General features: G+C 44.0%; 1 protein-coding gene across 1 annotated transcript in view; it reads left to right on the forward strand.

Moving 5' to 3' along the window:
• Positions 1-13,820, forward strand: part of LOC308092132 (ubiquitin carboxyl-terminal hydrolase isozyme L1-like) — a 64,118-nt gene that overhangs the window by 20,091 nt on the left and 30,207 nt on the right. The window lies entirely within an intron of this gene.

A 13,820-nucleotide genomic window follows, 5' to 3' on the forward strand; every position in this document is an offset into this window, starting at 1 on the left:
TTGGAAGCCTATCGTCAAGTTCGTCGTCAAGTTTTTAACTGAGGTAAGTTGATCAAAATGCCACCTTAACGGAATTGTGGAACATGACATGTTTTATGTTTATCGAATGTTTGGTTGTGCCGTGAAGTGGGTTAATTTTCATGTTCAGAAGCTAACTGCCGTAACATTGTGGATCATTTAAACGGCCCGTTTTGTTTTTTAGCCTCATAGATGATGACTAGTGTTTACATTTGAAAAAAGGACAGCATTGTCGTTGTAAATCACTCAAGTCATCCTATCGTTTGTGAAATAGAACTGTTATGGTGATATTGGGTGAGTTTTTGGTGATAGATAGGTAGTTTTTCATCCTGTCGCTTGGTCAAATGGAACGTTAAGCTAGCTTCGAACTGATACGGTGACGTTTAGTCAACTTGACCGTTGGCTCTGTACTTGGTCTGCTCTTTTCCCCACTACACCAACTCAACGAAAATAGCCGATCTACAAGCTCACAATGCCCCCAGCGCAAGGCGTTGTGAGCTTGTAGATCGGCTATTTTTTCGGGTAATGTTCCCCATCACACAAAGGTTTGGCGGACCCCCTGTAGTTACTCTGAGGACCCCCTAGGGGTCCCGGACCCCCCGTTGAAGACCCCTGCTCTATTTTGTTGGTCCATCTTTAGCTTCACGTAGGGTACAGTTTGCGGTTTTATACCGGGTTTATTACTTTTTTGGGTGTTTTTGTTACATTAATTCGGTTAATTCTGTACTATAGTTTGTCTTTCAGTATTGTCTTAAAAAAAAAAAAAAAAAAAAGGTTTTTTTTTTTTTTTTTTTTTTGACCGATTGCAAAATGTTTGGTTGTGCCGTGAAGTGGGTTAATTTTCATGGGTTAATTTTCATGTTCAGAAGCTAACTGCCGTAACATTGTGCATCATTTAAACGGCCCGTTTAGTTTTTTAGCCTCATAGATGATGACTAGTGTTTACATTTGAAAAAGGACAGCATTGTCGTTGTAAAAAACTCAAGTCATCCTGTCGTTTGTGAAATAGAACTGTTATGGTGATATTGGGTGAGTTTTTGGTGATAGATAGGTAGTTTTTCATCCTGTCGCTTGGTCAAATGGAACGTTATAGTGTTTTCATCCTGTCAACGTTAGTGTTTTCATCCTGTCAACGTTAGTGTTTTCATCCTGTCAACGTTAGTGTTTTCATCCTGTCAACGTTAGTGTTTTCATCCTGTCAACGTTAGTGTTTTCATCCTGTCAACGTTAGTGTTTTCATCCTGTCGCTTGGTCAAATGGAACGTTAAGCTAGCTTTGAACTGATACGGTGACGTTTAGTCAACTTGACCGTTGGCTCTGTACTTGGTCTGCTCTTTTCCCCACTACACCAACTCAACGAAAATAGCCGATCTACAAGCTCACAACGCCCCCAGCGCAAGGCGTTGTGAGCTTGTAGATCGGCTACTTTTTCGGGTAATGTTCCCCATCACACAAAGGTTTGGCGGACCCCCTGTAGTTACTCTGAGGACCCCCTAGGGGTCCCGGACCCCCCGTTGAAGACCCCTGCTCTATTTTGTTGGTCATCTTTAGCTTCACGTAGGGTACAGTTTGCGGTTTTATACCGGGTTTATTACTTTTTTTGGTGTTTTTGTTACATTAATTCGGTTAATTCGGTTAATTCTGTACTATAGTTTGTCTTTCAGTATTGTCTTAAAAAAATAAAAAAAAAACTTGTTTTTAATTTATTTTTTATGGGTGCATTTTTGGTAGTCAGTATGTAAGTGTGTTTTATGGACTTCTGTCTGTCCGTTTGAAGCATGGGCCTTTTGGCAGTACATACTTGCTAAAGAGACTTTGTCTCAATGTATTTGTACTGGTTAAATAAATGATATATAAGGGGAAATGTCATTTCATATTTATTGATTAGCTATACTGGGCTATTTTTGATTGTATATGGTGAAATTAGTTAAAAGGCTATCTACAACAATCTCATTGTGGCTCATTTAACTTGGCCATCACTTTGTTGTGTTCATTTGAATGGATGATGGAATCCCGCTTCTAAATCGGTCAAATGAATCACGAGGTCGCTTGCCAAGCTTGTAGATGTGTTATTTTTTGGCAATAGGTACCACTGTACTGTGGGCCCGGGGTATAAAGTATTCTTGTGCCTCCTCAAGTGCAACCAGCGGCCCTTGTCATGAAAAGGTTTGAGAACCACTGCTTTAAACTGCTACTCCACTACATCTCAGAGGAAAATGTTGTTGTATTGTTTACTCCACTGCAATTATTTGACAGCTTTAGCTTAGCAGATTTAGATTATTAATACAAGAATTAACTGCTTAAGCCATATTTTATACTTTGGCTATTTTCGAAAAGGTTTGACACATTTTGAGTGATTTTCTTCTGAAACAGGCCATTCATAATTACTACCAAAGTACTTTTTACTTTGGTACTGTAAGTATATGTTGATGCCAATGCTTTTGTATTGTATTACTTTTTTATTGTACTTTGAATACAGGACTTATCCACCACTGAAGCACGCACGCACGCACGCACGCACGCACGCACGCACGCACGCACGCACGCACGCACGCACGCACGCACGCACGCACGCACGCACGCACGCACGCACACACACACACACACACACACACACACACACACACACACACACACACACTCTCATTTTATGTGAGCTATGTGTTAATTTTGTGTCTCTCCCTCTCTCTCCCTCTCTCTCTCTCTCCACAGTGCAGAGGACAAGGAGAGGACACCAATTGGTAAACACACACACACACACACACACACACACACACACACACACACACACACACACATACACATACACATACACATACACATACACACACAGAAGGAATAAGGACGTGTGAGAGAGAAGAGAGCTTTCAGAGTAGAGCCATGCTGTGCCGTGCAGACAGGTGGTCCGAGGTGGTGACGACCGCCACCCGGGCCAAGGACATGGACAACGCCTCCTTCTCCTCCTTCAACGTGGACGACGGCCTGACCAGTCTGCAGTGGCTGGTCAGGCCACTGCCCTATGACTTCTCCCAGCCAGGCCCCAGACACCACCGCCAGCCACCTCCTGTCTTCAGCTGCCGCCAGCCGGTGAGTTCTCCTGAGGTGTCCCCTCTGGCCGCGGACCCCGCACCCACCAGGACCACGCCGGCGGCCTGCATCCGGACGCAGCAGAGCCTCCCTGGCATCGTGACCCACGGCGCCCCTGGCAAGAAACTGCCTTACACGTTCCCCATGATGATCTGCATGGCCATGCAAGCCAGTGGGAAGAGCAACATCCCGGTCTCCTGCGTTTACCAGTGGTTCGTGGACAACTTCTCCTACTTCCGCCACCACGCCAATCCTGTATCCTGGAAGAACAGCGTCCGGCACAACCTGACCAGCGTTAAGGGGTTCATCAGTGTCTCTCGACCGGAAGACAACACAGGTAAGGGAGGCTTCTGGACGGTCGACCCGCAGTATGCCGAGCGCATCCTTCTCAGGGCTTTCAACAAGTGGATGATGTCCGTCCAGGATGACCCGACACTGCAGAGACCACCCGAGTGGGGCCCACTCCTGCAGAGCCCTCCCCTGCAGAGCCCTCCCCTGCAGAGCCCTCCCCTGCAGAGCCCATCCCTGCAGAGCCCACCCCTGCCCGTGCCGCAGCAGCTGATCAGGGGCCTTGATGAAGCCACCAGCGTGGAACAGAACCAGCCAGCCAAGGAGAGCGGCAGGCTGAAGAGGAAGAAGCGTCCAGACTCTACAGCTAGCGTGGCCAAAGTCTCCCGTCGATCCAGCTCCCTGCGGCTTGATGCTGAAGAACGGAAAGAGTTGGACGGCCTCCTCGACTGGATCTTGAGCAAGGAGCTCAGTCCGGACCCCCCACTCCCTCCTATCCAGCAGCATCAGGGTCCAGAGCTCTGCAGTGTTGCTACCTCCGCTGTCTCCTGTGCGCCTCCTTCCCCTCCTAGCTGTGCCTTGGGTTGGCTCCCACAGAGTCCGTTCGTTCACCACCAGCTCCTTGGTTCGGGCTTGAGCGGGGAGCTGAGTCTGCTCCTTGGTTCGGCCTTGAGGAGTCTCGACAGCGGGGAGCCGCTGAGCAGTACCAGCCCCATAGAAGACGACCAGACAGTCAACTTCGACTGGGGTTTGGACTCGGACTTCCTCGATCCGGCCTTGAGCGGGGACCTGAGTCTGTACAGCGGCGAGCCGCTGAGCAGCACCAGCCCCATAGAGGACGACTTGGACTTCCTCGACTCGGCCTTGAGCGAGGAGGTGGTGGTGAACGTGGACTGGGACGCCTTCTTTGAGTCAGCTTTGAGCGGGGAGCGTGGGGACAGTGTGGACAGCGGGGAGCCGCTATGCTGAGCCCCAGGTAAGTGGTTGTTGGAGAGGCTTGGACCTAACAATGGAACAAAGACCATATACAAGGTAAGTAAGGTACCCATATATGGGTCCGTCAGAGATCGCCATACAAGGACCCGATCTAGGTCACCCGATACTAACGTCATGGACACTGTGGAGACCGACATCGCCACAGCTGATGTCACGGACAGAACACGCCGTACAAGGAGATATGCACGCTCCATATAAGGTCTAGCAAGAGTGTGGTGATGTCAGGAGAGTGACACTGCACCCCTCCGGAGAGAGGAGAGGAGAGGAGAGGACGAGACGAGAGGAGACGAGAGGAGAGGAGAGGAGAGGAGAGGAGAGGAGAGGAGAGGAGAGGAGAGGAGACTAGAGGAGATGAGAGGAGACTGGAGGAGAGGAGACTAGAGGAGAGGAGAGGACGAGACTAGAGGAGATGAGAGGAGACTAGAGGAGAGGAGAGGACGAGACTAGATGAGATGAGGAGAGGAGAGGAGGAGAGGACGAGAGGAGGAGAGATGAGAGGAGACTAGATGAGAGTATACTAGAGGAGATCAGGAGACTAGAGGAGAGGATGAGAGATGAGAGGAGGAGAGGACGAGAGATGAGAGGACGAAAGGAGGAGAGATGAGAGGAGGAGAGATGAGAGTAGACTAGATGAGAGGAGAGGAGGAGAGAAGGAGAGATGAGAGGAGACTAGAGGAGAGAGGAGAGGAGGTGAGATGAGATAGGAGGAGAGGACCGAAAGCGAGAGGAGGAGAGAAGAAGACAGCAGTGCATCGCCACTGGATACTTGAGCTCTCAGCTGAAGGCGACAATCAAACAACAAGGTATCTACTCTATCATTTATTTTTGTTTTTTATTACTTTGTAAATAATAATAAACTCTGGTTGAGATGAATTGATTGCAGCAAGCACAGGAGTGAGGAGTCCCTTCTGACTGGTCACAGAGGTCCCCCCAGTTGAGCTGGGTTAGTTGAGCCCTACTCCTAACCGGTCCTGGTGCGCGTGGACGTGTTTCTAGGAAGGATGGACGACTGTAGCATGAAGGCAGCTGCATTACCTTACCAGTGAGCCTGGCTCTTCAGGTTTGTATCCCCAACTGGTAAGTCACTTTGTTGTTTATTTGTCTAGATTTCCTTGGTACTGTAAGCAAACACGTTTGTTTTTTTGTGCTTTTTTGCTTTTTTGTGTTTGTGCTATATAAATAAAGTTTATTTACATGATAAAATGCAAAAAAAACAATTAAAAAAACAAAAAAAAACAAAAAAATATATATATACTGTATCTGTATCTGTATCTGTATCTGTATCTGGTCTGTCTGTCTGTCTGTCTGTCTGTCTGTCTGTCTGTCTGTCTGTCTGTCTGTCTGTCTGTCTGTCTGTCTACACACACACACTCTAAACTTTATGGAGCGTCTGGGTGTGGTAGTGGTAAAACACTGTCACACCACGCAGGTAGCTGGGTTCAATACCCAGCAGCAGCTGTGCCTCCAGCTTGGCTGGCCGCTCCAACAAACACAATTGGCTACAGTGTTTGCAGGTGGGAAGCTGGTGATGGATCAAGTGATCATGTTCTTTTTGCTGCACTGCAGAAGCTGTGAATTTAGTTTTGACTTCCATGTTTTCAGTTTAGATGTAGTTTGTTTTTAAAGTGGCTTTGCTAGTTAAGTTTAGTTTTTAGTTTTGGAAAAGGCTTAGTTTATAGTTTAGTTTTTTATTAGATGTAGTGTTAGTTCTGTATTGTAATATGGGGTATTTGTCAGGGGTGAGATTCAGAAAGGTCATAAAAGGTATTGTGTAATAAAAACATAACATTTTAAAAGATGTATTCACAGTTGAAACTGGTACAGTACTAGTCTTATGTAAGACTAAAAGTAAGGATATATTTTTTTGTTTGTTTTAATAGTCTTAGAAAGGATACAGTTTCAATTCGTTTTTTGTTATTTTGCTAATTTTAGTTAACTATAATAACCTTGATGCACATAGCAGTTTATAGCAGCAACAGGGACTGCAGGACACTTGGGGACAGTTGGGAATTGGCAATAACTAAATTGGGTCTCCTCCCATGATTGTCACCTTGCCGCCGGTGGAGGAGCTTGTGTTATCCCAGTGACCCAGAGAGCTCTACTGGCAGCAACCATGCCAGACAGCTCAAAGGGCAGGGGTCAGACTAAGGACAATCGCTAGTCCCCCATATTGGGGGTTGGGAATGAGGTTAACAACCTCGTCCCTTAAAACAACCTTTCCCACAATCCCCCTACACACACAATTTTCATTCTGTATGATATTGTTGAATGTATAAAAGTGTACGTTTCATGTAACCGTACTCAAATGTGGGCTGTAAATATTGCAGTTACTAACGTGTGTGTGTGTGTGTGTGTGTGTGTGTGTGTGTGTGTGTGTGTGTGTGTGTGTGTGTGTGTGTGTGTGTGTGTGTGTGTGTGTGTGTGTGTGTGTGTGTGTGTGTGTGTGTGTGGGGGGAGGTACGGCAGTATTGTACTGTTCTCCAGGATATTGAGGATAATAACCCTGTGGGGGTGTTCACCAACCTCATCATCGCCGCCTTCTACCCATACAACTCTGGACAAGGTAACTATACTAGTAGTAGTGCTGTTACTTCTGTTATTGCTGCTATTTAATACGATATACGATACGATAATACTTTATTGTCAGTTCACACTGAAATTTGTCTTGCGACCCAGCAGCCATGTATGCAACAATAAACAATAAACAGTACACACATTTGACATGACACAAGAAAACCAAACAAAACAAAATACATACATAAAGACATACAAAGACAAGAGCAATGTCCACCTCTCAGCCTACCCCAAGCCTACAACTCCTGATTAAGCCTCAATGTCGTCTGATGGACAAAGGACCTCTTCAGTTTGACCTTATTGTATGTAGGAACACTGTATCTCCTTCCTGAAGGCAGCAACCTATATTCTCCATACAAAGCATGGCTAGTGTTTGAAGTGATATTCCTTGCCAACCTTATCATACTGTCATTATACGTAGATGTATAGAGCCTCTGAAGTGGTTGTCCAACAATCTTTGAACAAATTTTGTGTTAATGATAAGAGCGTTGTTATCACTCCACTCCACCACCTTATTTACTCTGTGTTGGTGCAGTCCAGGATCACTGGAACTATCCAAAAGAGAAATCAAAACTGTATCATCAGAGTACTTTAGAATGTATTGGTCTGGTTTGTCAGTGCGACATTCAGACAGACATTCCTCAGTACGACAGCTGTCAGTATAAAGGGTGAAAAGTACAGCTGAGCTTACACAACCCTGGGGAGCACCAACATTAGTAGTTAATGCTGAGGAGAGGGTTTTGTTCACTTTCACCCTCTGTACTCTGTTCGTAAGGAAGGAAGCATACCAGTGAATTAAGTATGGATTCAGTTCCAACTGTACCATCTTTGTCACCAGAATATCAGACTGTATTGTATTGAAGGCTGAAGATGTGACAACCGCGTCCTCTGTACCGCAACCTTTCTTATAAGCAAACTGACAGGGGTCAAATTTGTCTTTAGTTATACTTACAAGATGTTGCAACAGTATTCTTTCCAGTGATTTCATGGTCACTGAAGTGAGAGCTATGGGTCTATAATCCTTATGTTCTTTTGGACATCGGATTTTGGGTAGTGGTTTTATGTGCGAGGTTTTCCAACACAGAGGAATTATGTGTGTATCTACAGAGGTTTGAAATATTGGTTGCCACACAGGAGCCAACTCAGATGCAAAGTTTTTGAGGAGAAAAGCACTGCACCCATCCGGCCCATTTGCTTTCCTTGTGTTAGTACACCGAAAAACTCTCCTGACATCCTCTTCAGTGATGATAATTCTGTCTGAGGGGGCAGGTGTTACAGCCTTAAGTATTTCAGTGCACTTAGAGGAATCACCTAATGATTCGAATCTGGCATAGAAAGTATTTAGGTCATTGGCAAAGCCAAGTTCATTGTCTGTCACAATAGGTTTGGTTGGGGATGACATTCCTGTCATGGATTTCATAGTATCCCACGCCTTTTTGTGATTATTGGCTTTAAACGCATCCTCTAGATGCTGTCTATGTGCCAATTTTGCCTGCCTCATTTTAGTTTTTAGCTTTTTTTCTGTCAATTTAAGTGCACCGAAATCTTTGTTTATGAAGGCTGTTTTCCTTTCATTTATAACATTCTTTATGTCCTTGGTCACATAAGATTTATTGTTCGGATAGATTTTAATTTCTTTTGTAGGAACAACCAGCTGTACACAAAAATTAATGTAATCATTTGTAACTGTGGTTATTTCGTCCAATGAACCATCTCTAAAAGTGTCCCAATCTGTACAGTCCAGGCATGCTTTTAGTTGTTCCTTGCTTTCATTTGTCCATGTCCTAACTACTTTCTTCTCCAGCTTTCCTCTCTTCAGTTTTGACTTATAAATTGGGGTCATGCACACAACGTTGTGATCAGAGGTCAATATAGGCGGCCCAACCGTGGCAACATATGCATGTGGAATGTTCACATAACACTTGTCCAGAATGTTATTTTTCCTCGTCGCATCCTTAACATATTGTTCAAATCCCGGCAGCACGGTGTCCAGATAGCACTGATTTAAGTCTCCCAGCACGATTGCTGGTGCCTCTGGATACTGCAGTTGCAGTCCGTGCACACAGTCAGCAGTGGTTTTTGCTGCTTGTGCAGCTCTTCCTGGCCCTTTAGGAGGCACATAAACTAGAAAAAGTCAAATGCACCCAAATTCGCGGGGAAGATAGAAGGGTCTTAAAGTCATGCCTAGGATCTCCACGTTGGGATCATCGCATATCCTAAGTTTGACGGTGAAGGATCGACACCAGAGATCATTTATGTACACACATACACCGCCGTAACCCCTCCCTCCACCTCTGTCCAGTCGTACCAGAGTGAATCCGGGGACTTCATAGAGTGAGTCTGGTTGTGATGGCTTTAACCAGCTCTCAGTGAAACAAAACAGTAAAACGAAAATCATGATTGTACCTGGTGTATGTCCGTATCGTGCCTATTTTGTTGTGCAGGGAACGCACGTTGGCCAGAACGATAGAAGGGAGCGGGGGGCGGGTGAATCTCCTCCGTAGTCGGTTCCGAATTCCCCCTCTTTTCCCTCGTCTCCTCTTCCTTTTTCCTCGGATTAACTCGGCGGGGATGTTATCCAACACCGGTAGGTGGACGTGGTTTGCCGTTGTGTTCGGCTCCGGCGGCCGTAATGCCAGCAGTGCCAATAGTAATAGCCAGCAGTGCCAATAGTAATAATAACCCATTACCAATAATCACCTATTCTCTGTTTTAGACAGAATTTCCTGTTTTCAAGATCTCTACCATGATGATATATTCTCTAGCTTTACATACCCTGCCAAGTTCACATTTGTTTTGTTTTGACACTATGTATAGATAGCTTTATGCCCGCCTGCTCACCAGGACCCGATCCAGAGACCACATCACTCCTGTCCTCCGTGACCTTCATTGGCTCCCAGTCAAACATCGAATTGACTTCAAGATACTCATCACCACCTACAAAGCCCTCAACAACCAGGCCCCCCACTACATCTCTGTACTCATCAAACGCCATGCCCCCTCCCGCTCCCTCAGGTCGGGTGATGACAACATCCTGGACACCCTCTGGACAAATAAACGAACCTGGGGTGACAGGGCCTTCTCTGCGGCTGCCCCCAAACTGTGGAACTCACTCCCAGCTCACATCAGAGCTGCTCCCACCCTCACCATGTTTAAAACCACACTCAAAACCCACCTTTTCAGAATCGCATTCCCTACATAAAACCCCAACCCCTGCCCCTCCTTTTTATTATACTTTTCTTTTATAGATTTTAATCCTTTTTAACTAGTCAATTCTAATAAAGTTGTTATTTTCCTGCTATGTAAAGCGACTTTGAGTATTTAGAAAAGCGCTATATAAATCGTATGTATTATTATTATTATTATTTATTGTCATTCAACAATACATGAAATGCAATTGAATGAAATTATGTTCCACTGGCTTACTATAATCTAAAACAAGGTGGTGTTTGTGGTTTGTAGACTAAACTACATTACCCATCAAGAATCTGGGAGCAGGTAGTAACAGTAATGTGTAATGTGTCGTTTCCAGTGAGTTTGGTGGGGAACAATGGGAAGTTCATCCTGGGATACAAGGCCATGCTGATGAAAGTGGAGCTGCTGTACCATCTAGTCTACGTCCTGACCTCCACCCTGGGACCGTGTCCCCAAGCTATTCTACAGCATACTGGTACGCATGCACACACACACACACACACACACTTTATGATAAGTATTATCAGAGCATTATGAGTGAGTTTTCAGCTCAGAAAGTGTGAAAATTACATCAATGTCAAAACGATTGGATCAGTTTAATTAAGTGATATCTCAATTCAAACGGGTACAAGAAATGCTAAAAATTGTCTTTCTCCCTCCCTCTTCCTTCCTATTTCTCTTTCACTCTCTCTTTCTTAACAGTTGCTCCATCCTGCTGACCGCTCTGTTAGCTCTCATCCTGGTCTATCTGTTCTCCATCATGGGCCTCCTGTGTCTGAACAAAGACTGATACCCTGCCTCAGATAGCACCGGGTAACTCCTGGCCTTAAAGCCCAATACATGCTCCATCCGAACAGAACTTTGTTTGGACAGGGTAGGTTATAAATGCAGATCGACGTCATTCAGAACTCCTGATGTTGTCTCTCAGATCTGCCTACCTCCATGACGGATTGCCCACAGCATGTCGGAACCACATCCACGTATTAAATCCATTCTGCTGGCTTGGATTCAGTCGCTGGAGATGACGGAGCAAGCTGCTACAACTGCGATTCATTGATCAGATTAGTGACTGGGCGGGGTCTGGCGTTCAGAACACAGAACAGTTTGGAGGCAGTATGAATGGACATTTGTCTCTCAGAAGTTTTTATCTTTTTTTGGACAGGCCATCCGAAAAGGGTTCTGACGTCGGATGGATTATTTTGAAGCATTTATTGGCCTAAACCTGTCTGTGTCACTCCCCTTTAACCTTTAACTTTTGAGTGGTATGCTGTAAGGGATATTATTTAGTTCATATAAATGTTAAATACAAATAGCTCTATATTCCCCTAGTAATCATTGCTATAGACCAGGGTTCCCCAATAGGCAGCCCGCGGGCCATTTCCGGCCCGCGAGAGGCAACTGTTTTTTTAAAAAAAAAGAATATCTGTATTACTGTTCAAGCAGACTGTAACAAACATATCTGTAAGTAAAATCGCAACACGTTGTCAGCTTGTAGATCTGATACCTTTGCTATTTTGGAAAACATTTATAAAAGTTTTTCATGGAAAGATGTAAACAGACTAAATATTGTTACGTGGTTAAATATCTGTCTATTTGTTTGTCTGGGGAAAAGATGACGTACATTGATGTAACATCAATTTAGTGTGTTTTTCTTTTTGTGTATACATGTATATACATTAATGGGTGGACCACATAGCTAGTAATAATAGAATAGACTTAATAATGTAGAGAAACAAAGGAATAAATATTCACGCTTACAGCAGCAATACAATAAGTGAAAGAAGATTTGAATTATGGCAGTGATCTAAAACATATTATCTCCACACTGTTCCTTACACACAACACACCCTCACCTAATCCTAAATCACCTCTGGGCAAACCTACCACATCTGTAGTTCTGTCTACAAAAAAAGTAAAAAGTATTTTGTTTCTATTCAGGTGTGTATGATCTCACCAACTGGTCCCTCAAATCGGGAGGGCGTTTAGAGACCACAGCTGGGGCTTATTTTTAAACCTTATTGAGTCTTGGGTCTGATTCGATTATGTGCCAATGTTGTGAATTATCTTTTTAGATTCAAACCCCATGGGTGAGTACCTGAGAACACAGAAAGGAGAGTTGGCCTTTTTTAAGTTTAGTTCTAGGTATAAGACATTCCTCATCTCATGTTTTCCATATTTCAAATTTCAAATACGCCTGTAAGCTTGGTATCTGTGCTGTAGCTGACATCAGTAAGGCCTTCCTGGCCAAGCGGAAGCGTGTGGAGACGTTCTTCTAGTCCACGGTGAAGTAAGACATTAAAGCATATGATAGGGGGCGGCAGTGGCTCAGAGGTAGAGTGGCCGCATGGGAACCGTGAGGTTCCCTGTTCGGTCCCGGGCTCCCCCAGAGTTAGTGTCGAAGTGTCCTTGAGCAAGACGCTGAACCCCTAATTGCTCCCGATTAGCAGGTTGGTGCCTTGCATGGTTTCCTCCGCCATCGGTATGAATGGGTGAATCTAATGCACAATCTATGTAAAAAGCTTTGGATAAAAGCACTATATAAATGCACCATTTACCACATATCCAAAGACTCTGACTTTTAAGCATGGTGGGCGCGTCATAGTTTCACTGGTGCTTTCCTTCTTAGAGACACTTTAGGTATGGTTATTGTACTAACTGCATTGTCGACACTGTCACTTTCCTATGCCTTGTTGCCATTGCACGGTTGACACTGACACTTTTTATTGCCTAAGCAGTGAGTTATGGTATGGACAGCTGTGACTCTTTTGAAAATAGCAGATTTACAGATCTACAAGTGAGCTTGTAGATCGGCTATTTTCAAATAGCCTAAGTATACAGTATATAGGCCTTAAGTGGTTTTGTAATATTATTCAAAATCTACAAAGTAACTAGTAACAAAAGTTTTCAAATAATTATAGTGGAGTAAAAGTACAATATTTGCCATTGAAATGTAGTGGAGTAGAAGTAAAAGTATTGAAACTCGGAAATACTCAAGTAAAGTAAAAACACCTCAATATTGTACTTAAGTATAGTACTTGACTAACTTCAAGTACTTCGTTACTTTCCACCACTGCTTCCTTTAATGACCAGAAATATTAAATATTTGGCTTGCTATTCTGATTGTGATCATGGTTGTAATTGTGGTTGTGTGGTGCCTCTCCAACGCCTCTAGATGGCGTTAGAGACCAGTTGATTCTGTTGCCAGCAGAGGGCGCTGTTTTTCCCTTTTTTCTTTTACTCTGGTTTCCCAGATTGGTTGCCAGGTAAATAATCTGCAATGTCGGCCGACTCGGCCCTGATACACGTATCAATGTTTTCATCAATATCAACAAGCAACAATTCTCAATTCTCAATGTTGACTTTTTTTTTTTCTTCATCTTAAACTGTGACTTGACTTGACTTTACCGACGGTATGAATGAGTGACGAGAAACTGATACACCTAAACTGAACATGACACACAACCATGAATGAACATAAGAATTACAAACGTTAAAAAAGCATTAACAGTATTAGAAATGTAAAGAAAATATATATTGAATTTAAAGTTATCCAGTGGAAATACTGTACAAAACAAATAAAGATTATGTTGCAGCCCTTTAATGCGTCTTTTTTTCTTTTATTTATATTTGTAGGTATTATCACTTATGTGTTGGGGAATTTA

Source organism: Gymnoscopelus braueri, assembly GCF_963280865.1.
Source record: "Gymnoscopelus braueri genome assembly, chromosome: 1".
In the NCBI taxonomy this organism is placed as follows: domain Eukaryota; kingdom Metazoa; phylum Chordata; class Actinopteri; order Myctophiformes; family Myctophidae; genus Gymnoscopelus; species Gymnoscopelus braueri.